The sequence below is a fragment of the Ylistrum balloti genome, unplaced genomic scaffold, assembly GCF_031769215.1.
Source record: "Ylistrum balloti isolate Yb309-2 unplaced genomic scaffold, AGI_CSIRO_Ybal_v1 Utg369724, whole genome shotgun sequence".
NCBI lineage: Eukaryota > Metazoa > Mollusca > Bivalvia > Pectinida > Pectinidae > Ylistrum > Ylistrum balloti.
The window spans coordinates 2,731,543-2,743,056 of record NW_026781942.1 but is presented as its reverse complement, the minus strand read 5'-3'; the positions used below and the strand labels follow the sequence as shown (position 1 = coordinate 2,743,056).

The 11,514-nt window shown below is 34.1% G+C and overlaps 1 pseudogene; it reads right to left on the bottom strand.

Annotated features, from left to right (window-relative positions):
• Window positions 1–828: 828 nt before the first annotated feature.
• LOC132565523 (sodium-dependent glucose transporter 1B-like) lies at window positions 829–11,514 on the bottom strand (annotated as a pseudogene).

Below are 11,514 nucleotides of genomic sequence, written 5' to 3'. Positions count from 1 at the left end.
AGAGAATGTCAGCCTAATAAGGCTGCAAAAGAAACTCACGTGCATGACTGAACAACACCATAAGGAAAGTGATACGTAAAAAAGTACTTGCATCGAGAAAGTGATACGTAAAAAGTACTTGCATCGAGACAGTGATACGTAAAAAAGCACTTTTTTTATTTATTACCGGCAAACTGAACGCAAGTTTTATATACTGAAGTGAAAATTGGGTGAGTTTTTGTCTATTCTTAAAAAAGCCCACAGCATTGACATAAATGTTATTTTGCATTGCATTGCCTTTTCCTTAACACATTTTGATCTAGAGTTATTTCCCTTGTGTCACAGCGATATAGCCGTTGGAGACGCAGAATACCATGATAAATTATACAACTCACGAAAAAAACAAAGAAACACACACACACACACACAGTGTTGTGAATACTTGTCTATTTGTAATTTATTGATGCAATTCATCGTGCAACCACATTTAGCACAACAGGAATGATGATACGTCTATTTATAGCGACTGTACTCATTTTGTTCTACAGGAAATACTGGTGGTTAATCTGGTATGAAAAAACTCTCAGAACTAGTCTTTCCTACCCTTACAATTTTTCATGTGAATAAATGAATATATCAGCCAAATGTCCAAAGTTTTACCAGAATTGTCTTTCCTTACCGTACCATTGCAATAACTCTAAGAGATACTTCAGTTGTCCCTTTCTAACACGACGTCATCTGTTGAAAGAAGTGACGTCATCTCATCTATTTTTGTGACATTGCAAACCCGGTTTCCGTTTGCATATCATAACTAGGCTGTTTACTGGAAAATAACATCGCCATTAATGACTAATTCATCGCCTCATCGGCATTTTCCATTGTCACATCTACAGGTGCTGTTTCTTCATAGAACTGTGTTTGTCTCCTTGCCATGAAAAGCAGGATAATGTAAACACCTATTGCGGCCATACTATCACCTAGCAACAGATAGGCAAACCACATCGGCGAAAACTTTTCCACGAGATATCCCAACAATATTGGGTTGATCATCGCCCCACAGGAGGCAGATATCATCATAAGAGATGCCACTTTTCCTGTCATCGGGATCAGATTCTCATTTGTCCAAGTAAACACAGTAGGGAGAATGATCGACATCGCCGCTCCAGCACTCACTGCGCATGTCCATATACCGGCATCAATAAAATGATATGAAAACGCGACCAACGCTAAAAAGACGAATCATACCGAAACTGTAAATACGCCAATCAAAACTGCTGGATTGAATATTTTTATCAGCCATATTCCTAGAAAACGACCTGTTCCGAATGTTGCCCAAAATAAAGACGTAGCAAAAGAGCCTTGGACTTTTGACCACTTCATCTGCCTTACGCAAAATGTTACCAGGAGGTAGTTGAACGTATTTTCTACAGCGACGTGTAGTCCTAAAAACAAGCAAATAGTCGCAAGTGCAAGAACGTTCAAATTGTCGCGCAGTTTACGTTGACTTTTGACACCCACTTCCACAGCTTTTATCTCTTTTGTAAATCTTTTTTGCCTCTTCTTCCGGATAGACAATATAAAAATAGGAGATGCGCATGACAGGTGTAATGCTGACGTAATAAGAAAATCCAAATACAATTTAGAATGTCCAGGTTCGTCAGCATACGATGATATAGGAACTGAAGTTGCCGTATTGTTGATTTTGTCCAAATATTCATAATTATGACTTGGGATAGTTGTATATAATTGATAACCAGATATATTAAATTCCGGATTTAATAAACTCGAAGTATTTCTCCTTATTTTATCATAATATGTTGAAAGAAATGGTACTATCACCACTGGCGAGATTATTCCACCCATCGCAAAAGCGAAGTGTATGGCTTGCATGAAGGAACGGCCATCATCTTTCCATATCCATACCAGTAGAGCATTCCCACCTAACCAAATAGAAAATCAACGTTATGAGTTACATCCTGTTGTAAGATTCATCAAATGTGGGTGTCCAGGGATTTTCATCGTTTTAAACTTTATTGCGATTTTTTGTTTGCGACAGTTGCTTTCAATGTTCCAAATGCCAAAACAAAAGTAAACCAGTGTTGTAGATACCAATACTTGCTTTTTTGTAAGTACAAGTATGTGTAATTTCAGTTTTCATCTGAAAGTCATTGTAATTCATTTATTTGATTTCGAATTTCCTGAAAATGGAAGTGCTGAAAAAACACAAATAGGAATATTATTTTTGAAGTCTAATTGTTTAAACTTTACATTACAATATCACATCTACATTTTGACAATGAATGGTAAAATATATTAAAATTAAAGCACAATTGTAAAAGTAAGTTTTGGTGGTACAGTTGATGCGTATGCGAACTCGCCTTTCACTAAGGCGACCGGAGTTCGATTCCCCGGTTGGTATGGTGTCATATGTCTCGAGCACTCATATCCGCGGCCAACAGGCCTTAATTTGTTTCGCAATTCAAAAATTTATTGGGAGCAGACAGATTTTAGCATTTATACTTACACTACTTAGTATTAAATTCTTTTATTTGTATCTAAGCATTATCGTTATAAAAACTTAAACGAAACACAGTATACCGTGACTATATATAAAACGGCACACAGTACACCGTGGTTATATATAAAACAAAACACAGTACACCGTAACTATATATAAAACGAAACACAGTACACCGTGACTATATATAAAACGGCACACAGTACACCGTGGTTATATATAAAACAAAACACAGTACACCGTAACTATATATAAAACGAAACACAGTACACCGTAACTATATATAAAACGAAACACAGTACACCGTAACTATATATAAAACGAAACACAGTACACCGTGGTTATATATAAAACGGAACATAGTACACCGTAACTATATATAAAACGGCACACAGTACACCGTGGTTATATATAAAACAAAACACAGTACACCGTAACTATATATAAAACGAAACACAGTACACCGTAACTATATATAAAACGAAACACAGTACACCGTGGTTATATATAAAACGGAACATAGTACACCGTAACTATATATAAAACGGAACACAACACACCGTGAATATATATAAAACGATACACGGTACACAGTGACTATGTATAAAACGGCACACAGTACACCGTAACTATATATAAAACGGAACACAGTACACAGTGACTATATATAAAACGAAACACAGTACACCGTAACTATATATAAAACAAAACACAGTACACCGTGACTATATATAAAACGAAACAGAGTACACTGTAACTATATATAAAACGGAACATAGTACACCGTAACTATATATAAAACGAAACACAGTACACCGTGGTTATATATAAAACGAAACACAGTACACTGTAACTATATATAAAACGGAACATAGTACACCGTAACTATATATAAAACGAAACACAGTACACCGTGGTTATATATAAAACGAAACATAGTACACCGTGGTTATATATAAAACGGAACACAGTACACAGTGACTATATATAAAACGAAACACAGTACACAGTGACTATATATAAAACGAAACACAGTACACCGTGACTATATATAAAACAAAACACAGTACACAGTGACTATATATAAAACGAAACACAGTACACCGTAACTATATATAAAACGAAACACAGTACACAGTGACTATATATAAAACGAAACACAGTACACAGTGACTATATATAAAACGAAACACAGTACACCGTGACTATATATAAAACAAAACACAGTACACAGTGACTATATATAAAACGAAACACAGTACACCGTAACTATATATAAAACGAAACACAGTACACAGTGACTATATATAAAACGAAACACAGTACACCGTGGTTATATATAAAACGGAACATAGTACACCGTAACTATATATAAAACGAAACACAGTAAACCTTGGTAATATATAAAACGAAACACAGTACACCGTGGTTATATATAAAACGAAACATAGTACACCGTGGTTATATATAAAACTGAACACAGTACACCGAAACTATATATAAAACGAAACACAGTATACAGTGACTATATATAAAACGAAACACAGTACACCGTGGTTATATATAAAACGAAACACAGTACACAGTGACTATATATAAAACGAAACACAGTACACCGTGACTATATATAAAACAAAACACAGTACACAGTGACTATATATAAAACGAAACACAGTACACCGTAACTATATATAAAACGAAACACAGTACACAGTGACTATATATAAAACAAAACACAGTACACAGTGGTTATATATAAAACAAAACACAGTACACAGTGACTATATATAAAACAAAACATAGTACACAGTGACTATATATAAAACAAAACACAGTACACCGTAACTATATATAAAACGAAACACAGTACACCGTGACTATATATAAAACGAAACACAGTAAACCGTAACTATATATCAAACGGAACACAGTACACAGTGACTATATATAAAACGAAACACAGTACACCGTGGTTATATATAAAACGGAATACGGTACACAGTGGTTATATATAAAACGAAACACAGTACACCGTAACTATATATAAAACGAAACACAGTACACAGTGACTATATATAAAACAAAACATAGTACACAGTGACTATATATAAAACAAAACACAGTACACCGTAACTATATATAAAACGAAACACAGTACACCGTGACTATATGTAAAACGAAACACAGTACACAGTGGTTATATATAAAACGGAATACAGTACACAGTGACTATATATAAAACGGAACATAGTACACCGTAACTATATATAAAACGAAACACAGTACACAGTGGCTATATATAAAACGGAACACAGTACACAGTGGTTATATATAAAACGAAACAGAGTACACCGTATCTTTATATAAAACGAAACACAGTACACCGTAACTATATATAAAACGAAACACAGTACACCGTAGTTATATATAAAACGAAACACAGTACACCGTGGTTATATATAAAACAAAACACAGTACACAGTGGTTATATATAAAACGAAACACAGTACACCGTAACTATATATAAAACGAAACACAGTACACAGTAACTATATATAAAACGAAACACAGTACACAGTGGTTATATATAAAACGGAACACAGTACACCGTAGTTATATATAAAACGAAACACAGTACACCGTGGTTATACATAAAACAAAACACAGTACACAGTGGTTATATATAAAACGAAACACAGTACACCGTAACTATATATAAAACGAAACACAGTACACAGTAACTATATATAAAACGAAACACAGTACACAGTGGTTATATATAAAACGGAACATAGTACACCGTAACTATATATAAAACGAAACACAGTACACCGTGTTTATATATAAAACGGAACATAGTACACAGTAACTATATATAAAACGAAACACAGTACACAGTGGTTATATATAAAACGAAACATAGTACACCGTGGTTATATATAAAACGGAACACAGTACACCGTAACTATATATAAAACGAAACACAGTACACCGTGGTTATATATAAAACGAAACACAGTACACAGTGGTTATATATAAAACGGAACATAGTACACCGTGGTTATATATAAAACAAAACACAGTACACAGTGGTTATATATAAAACGAAACACAGTACACCGTAACTATATATAAAACGGCACACAGTACACCGTAACTATATATAAAACGAAACACAGTACACCGTGGTTATATATAAAACGGAACACAGTACACAGTGGTTATATATAAAACGGAACATAGTACACCGTGGTTATATATAAAACGGAACACAGTACACAGTGGTTATATATAAAACGAAACACAGTACACAGTGACTATGTATAAAACGGCACACAGTACACCGTGGTTATATATAAAACGGAACACAGTACACAGTGACTATATATAAAACGAAACACAGAACACCGTGGTTATATATAAAACGGAACATAGTACACCGTAACTATATATAAAACGAAACACAGTACACCGTGGTTATATATAAAACGAAACACAGTACACAGTGACTATATATAAAACAAAACACAGTACACAGTGGTTATATATAAAACGAAACACAGTACACCGTAACTATATATAAAACGGCACACAGTACACCGTAACTATATATAAAACGAAACACAGTACACCGTGGTTATATATAAAACGGAACACAGTACACAGTGGTTATATATAAAACGGAACATAGTACACCGTGGTTATATATAAAACAAAACACAGTACACAGTGGTTATATATAAAACGAAACACAGTACACAGTGACTATGTATAAAACGGCACACAGTACACCGTAACTATATATAAAACGGAACACAGTACACAGTGACTATATATAAAACGAAACACAGTACACCGTGGTTATATATAAAACGGAACATAGTACACCGTAACTATATATAAAACGAAACACAGTACACCGTGGTTATATATAAAACGGAACACAGTACACAGTGGTTATATATAAAACGGAACACAGTACACAGTGGTTATATATAAAACGAAACACAGTACACCGTGGTTATATATAAAACGGAACATAGTACACCGTAACTATATATAAAACGAAACACAGTACACCGTGGTTATATATAAAACGGAACACAGTACACAGTGACTATATATAAAACGGAACACAGTACACCGTGACTATATATAAAACAAAACACAGTACACAGTGGTTATATATAAAACGGAACATAGTACACCGTAACTATATATAAAACGAAACACAGTACACCGTAACTATATATAAAACGGAACACAGTACACAGTGGTTATATATAAAACGAAACACAGTAAACCTTAGTAATATATAAAACGAAACACAGTACACCGTGATTATATATAAAACAAAACACAGTACACCGTGGTTATATATAAAACGGAACACAGTACACAGTGGTTATATATAAAACGAAACACAGTAAACCTTGGTAATATATAAAACGAAACACAGTACGCCGTGAATATATATAAAACAAAACACAGTACACAGTGGTTATATATAAAACGAAACACAGTACACCGTGGTTATATATAAAATGGCACACAGTACACCGTAACTATATATAAAACGAAACACAGTACACCGTGACTATATATAAAACGAAACACAGTACACTGTGGTTATATATAAAACGAAACACAGTACGCCGTAACTATATATAAAACGGCACACAGTACACAGTGGTTATATATAAAACGAAACATAGTACACAGTGGTTATATATCGAGGGTGAAATATCCCATCCTTCTCTCAGACATATGAAAGAATATTTTTCTCTCAGTTCTCATTCTAAAACACCGGAAAAAGATATGTTGGTAATGTACTACCAAGGCGTCATATAACACGAAAATAGTATAAAGCAGTTAATCGACAAAATGGACATCGAAATTGAATTATTCCTCCCAAACTTTGCCGTAGGAAACCAAAACAAAGTATAAATAGTGACTGCAAGTAACTTTTTGCTCACATGACGTCATTATAGGAAAGGACACTTCATATTTCTACGCGCGCGTGCCTGTTTTGCTTGGATGGGTGTGTAATCCAAGAACAGTGAACCTGGGTGTATTGCACTGGGCAGAACGATATTAAACAGGTAGATATGAGAGAAAAACTTGTCTCAGTAAATAAATATATAAAGACATGCGGGGCTATGTAAACCTAGACGAACCTGCTTATACTGACCGAATTTCACGAGTCCTGTAAAAAAGTCAATGGCCACACAGACTGCTGGGTTATACCAAAATCAAATTCAAAGCATTAAAATTTCGTAAAATTGAAAGTTTTAAAAAGATTAAATATGATTTTGCAATTACTTCTAAAACACGTGAAAATAAATTGAATAAATAGGTCCTGAAGAATCTGATAAAATGTAATGACGGTATCAAATCACAGACTTCCCCTTTACGATATGAGACAGTTTGTAACGTTCCATGGGAAAGCGTCTTTCCAAGCGCATTTGGAATAAAAAATTCTAAATAAAATTATTTAATGTGAACAAAATTAATGATTTTAGTTGAATCCTTTAATGTAAGCTTTTCAAATCTTTACTTCTCTCAAAACGTGTATATATAATTTGCTCATGGCAATAATCAAGAGAGAGAGAGAGAGAGAGAGAGAGAGAGAGAGAGAGAGAGAGAGAGAGAGAGAGAGAGAGAGTCTTAAAAACCGTTTTTTCATCAGATATATGATAAAATTATGTGTAATATTGTTAAATAATAAGAATTATGAGAGTCATTTCAGCGAGTTTAGTATAACCACTAATGGATTTCATTGTGGTAAACGTCATTCCAAGATTCTTGAAAAATGTATTTGTGTCAAATAATAAGGTATTTCATCACTTTTCTGTTTTGTTATTTGTTTTGTGATTTTGTAAACAGATGTTTGTAAATATGGAATATAACTATACAGTGCATTGTTACCATCTTGTCTGTTTTTTTTCTATAATCTGTTTACCATCTCGTCACATTATTTTGGGCCATAGTGTACATAGGATTATAGCACAGCCGAAAAAAGTTGGTCGGTGACTTGTGTAGTCATTGAAACGTCACACTCAAATCTTCTATTAGTCATGTCATGAGGATTTCTATTCTATCTACGTTACAAACCTCAACAAAATGTTCTAAAACTAAGTGTTGAGAAATGCAGCCCAGAGGCGAGACTTGCCGAGTGTTTTCAACTTCCGTCGATGGTTGACATCCCTCCTACCCCAACCTCTCTTCCCATTCCAAGGGAGAAATGTATATACAATATATTATCTCATGATCTCTTATCGACATAATTTATCTAGAAACGTGAGCCTTACCTGCATCAAGCCCTCCGCCAAACACGCCACGACAAAACTGCACAAGGACCATCAATTCATACCAGTGACACCAAGGAATTATGAGAAAGATCACAAACCCACAGAATGTAGATGAAAACACAATTAGATGTTTGTCGAACCGGTCAAAGAGTATTCCACTAAGTAAAGAACCAAACATGGTACCGATAGCTCCGGCTGTTAGGAATGCTGATGCTTTTTCTAACGAAGATCCAGTGATGACCTGAAGTTCAGGAAGAGCCGGACCAATCTGTCCTGCCACCCAACCCTGGTTAAAAAAGGTGTTAAATACACATAAGTGATTTCCAACAAAAACAATACTGTCTGATATACTTTTTTGAAAAGAAGTGAATGGAAAAGCATTTAAAAGATAAAAGTAATCATTACCGGACAGTATATCAATGGACGAAATACCTAAAAAAATCTATGTTGGCCATTTGGTATTTACATTGTCTTTAGATTAGAGTTGGGTGGAGTGGGGGGGGGGGGGTTAAAAACAATACTTGCCAGTACAAAAATGACCAACAGATACTTAAACTGAGAAACACATTTTCTCTATAAACAACGTCTTTTCTTATTCTCTCCATAATTCCTGGACTTTCAGTATCCAACTCCTTCACAATGAAATTTGATATACAATGGTCGTCTCTCAAGTCCATTGGAACTATTTCTTTCTCGCCATGCGGAATGATATTTTTGACTTCCTGTGAAATGATTGTTTGTGACACTTCTTCGGCGAGCGATTTGTCTGCTTTGCAAGTAAGAAGAGACGTAAAACATGGTTTTGTTCTCAGTTGCTGAGTCATGTTTTTTTCATTGGAATGCATGTGGGGAGCGTCTTCTCACACGACCATCTGTGTATGAGAAGGAAACATGGATTAGTTCAATTTGTTTGTTTCTTTCTTTCTTTATATGCTTTTTTTCTTTGTATGTTTGTTTGTATTTAATGGTTGAATTCAAGATAAGAAGATGATATACATAATACATAAAGGGTATGGATTAAATTTTCGTTTCGTATGAAGTTCTGTGATTTCATTTTTGCGAGCCTTGGTGAAAACATTTAACTTCGAGATGCAAAACACCTCGATATGAAATGAAAACCAATTCATATACCTTTAAATACATAATTACAAAAAAACTTTGTTTCTACACGTTTTAAAGTAAAAATACGAAGGGCAAAAACAAACAGAGGAAACTATTTCATTGTACCATTTTCAAATTATCATGTAATGTCATTGTCTGTATTAAGACATCATAAACAATTTCCAACTGGTGCAGCCAATGAAAAACGCTTACGGAAGTATTGTTCTAGTGACATACACGTAAACACATGGGTGAATTCACTGGATATTAAACAGACGGAATATGTAATACATACATTATGATTTTACATGGAGCAAAAAACTAATCGTCGTAAACTTGAAAAATTGTAATTCAATTAAGTATTTCTGCATGTTTTATATAATTTTTGTTAGTCGAATGATGGACTCGGTAACCATGTTGCACCTTTCGTTATGTTGTATGACCTATTGACCAGTCCTTTAACCTTTCCTTCAGTCGAACCCATGGAAAGAGACGGCTGATTCTACCATCCCCCGAACAATAAAATAAAGAAAAATATTCCATCGGGAAAAATGGTTAAAGTACATTTGAACTAGATATGTCGAAGTGATATGGATGACCCCTCGTAAACAAATTAGAATGTTGGAGTTTTTAGTGTCATTGGCTTTGTTTAAAGTTGTATTCATGTGTCATGAAGTAAAGATTGAAATCCTGTCTGTGATAATGCTTTCTGCGTGCAGACTATTTTTGAATTCCCGCTAGAGTTAGACAAGACAGTCAAGTATTTTTAAAAGTTGAAAGGTCATAATTCTGGGGGAAAATATTGACGTATGAAAAGCAAATCAGAATATGGCCTGGGGCATACAAATGCCGTGTATAAAGGGTGTAGTCCTGTTTGTCCCAAAAGTGGTAAAACAGGTAAAAAATAATTTGGGACAAACAGGAATTGTGTATATAAGCCAGTAATGGCAAAGAAAACAACAGGTAATTATGATCATTAGACATTTTATTTGAAATACAGGTACCAGGTGAAATACAGGTAAATCCAGGTGAATAAGTCATTACGAGTATAGCACAAATTAGATAGTCTCCATTACTCAACACTTACACATCCATTGCACTATTTGTTACTTTAAAATGGTCATAATAAGCACTGAAAGATATTTGTTTTAAATCAAATAGCATGAACATTTTTAGCCTATATAAGTTATATAATATTGACAATAACAAGATATATACAAATAGTATTTCTGTTCCATATTGTTTCCAATTAATAAAAATTCTTAGCACTAATGTCACTTTAAGAAGAGGCAGCTTTATAAACACTAATACACTATTTTTTGTTACTGTAAAATGGTTCCAATAAGCACTGTTCTCTTTGTACACTATAAGGTGATTCCATTTTGTATCACACTTGAACACTACAAAATAATTCCATTTAGCACGAAGACACATTAAACACTGTAAGATGGTCCATTAAACACTTTAAGATAGTTCTAAGAATAACACTGTTGGATATATTCACAGTTTTATCACTCCATATGCAATAGATATGTGGTTCTGTCTCCATAATTGATGAAGTTGATCTCGTCGTTCTGTAGGAGAGTCTTCAATTGGATCAGGCGG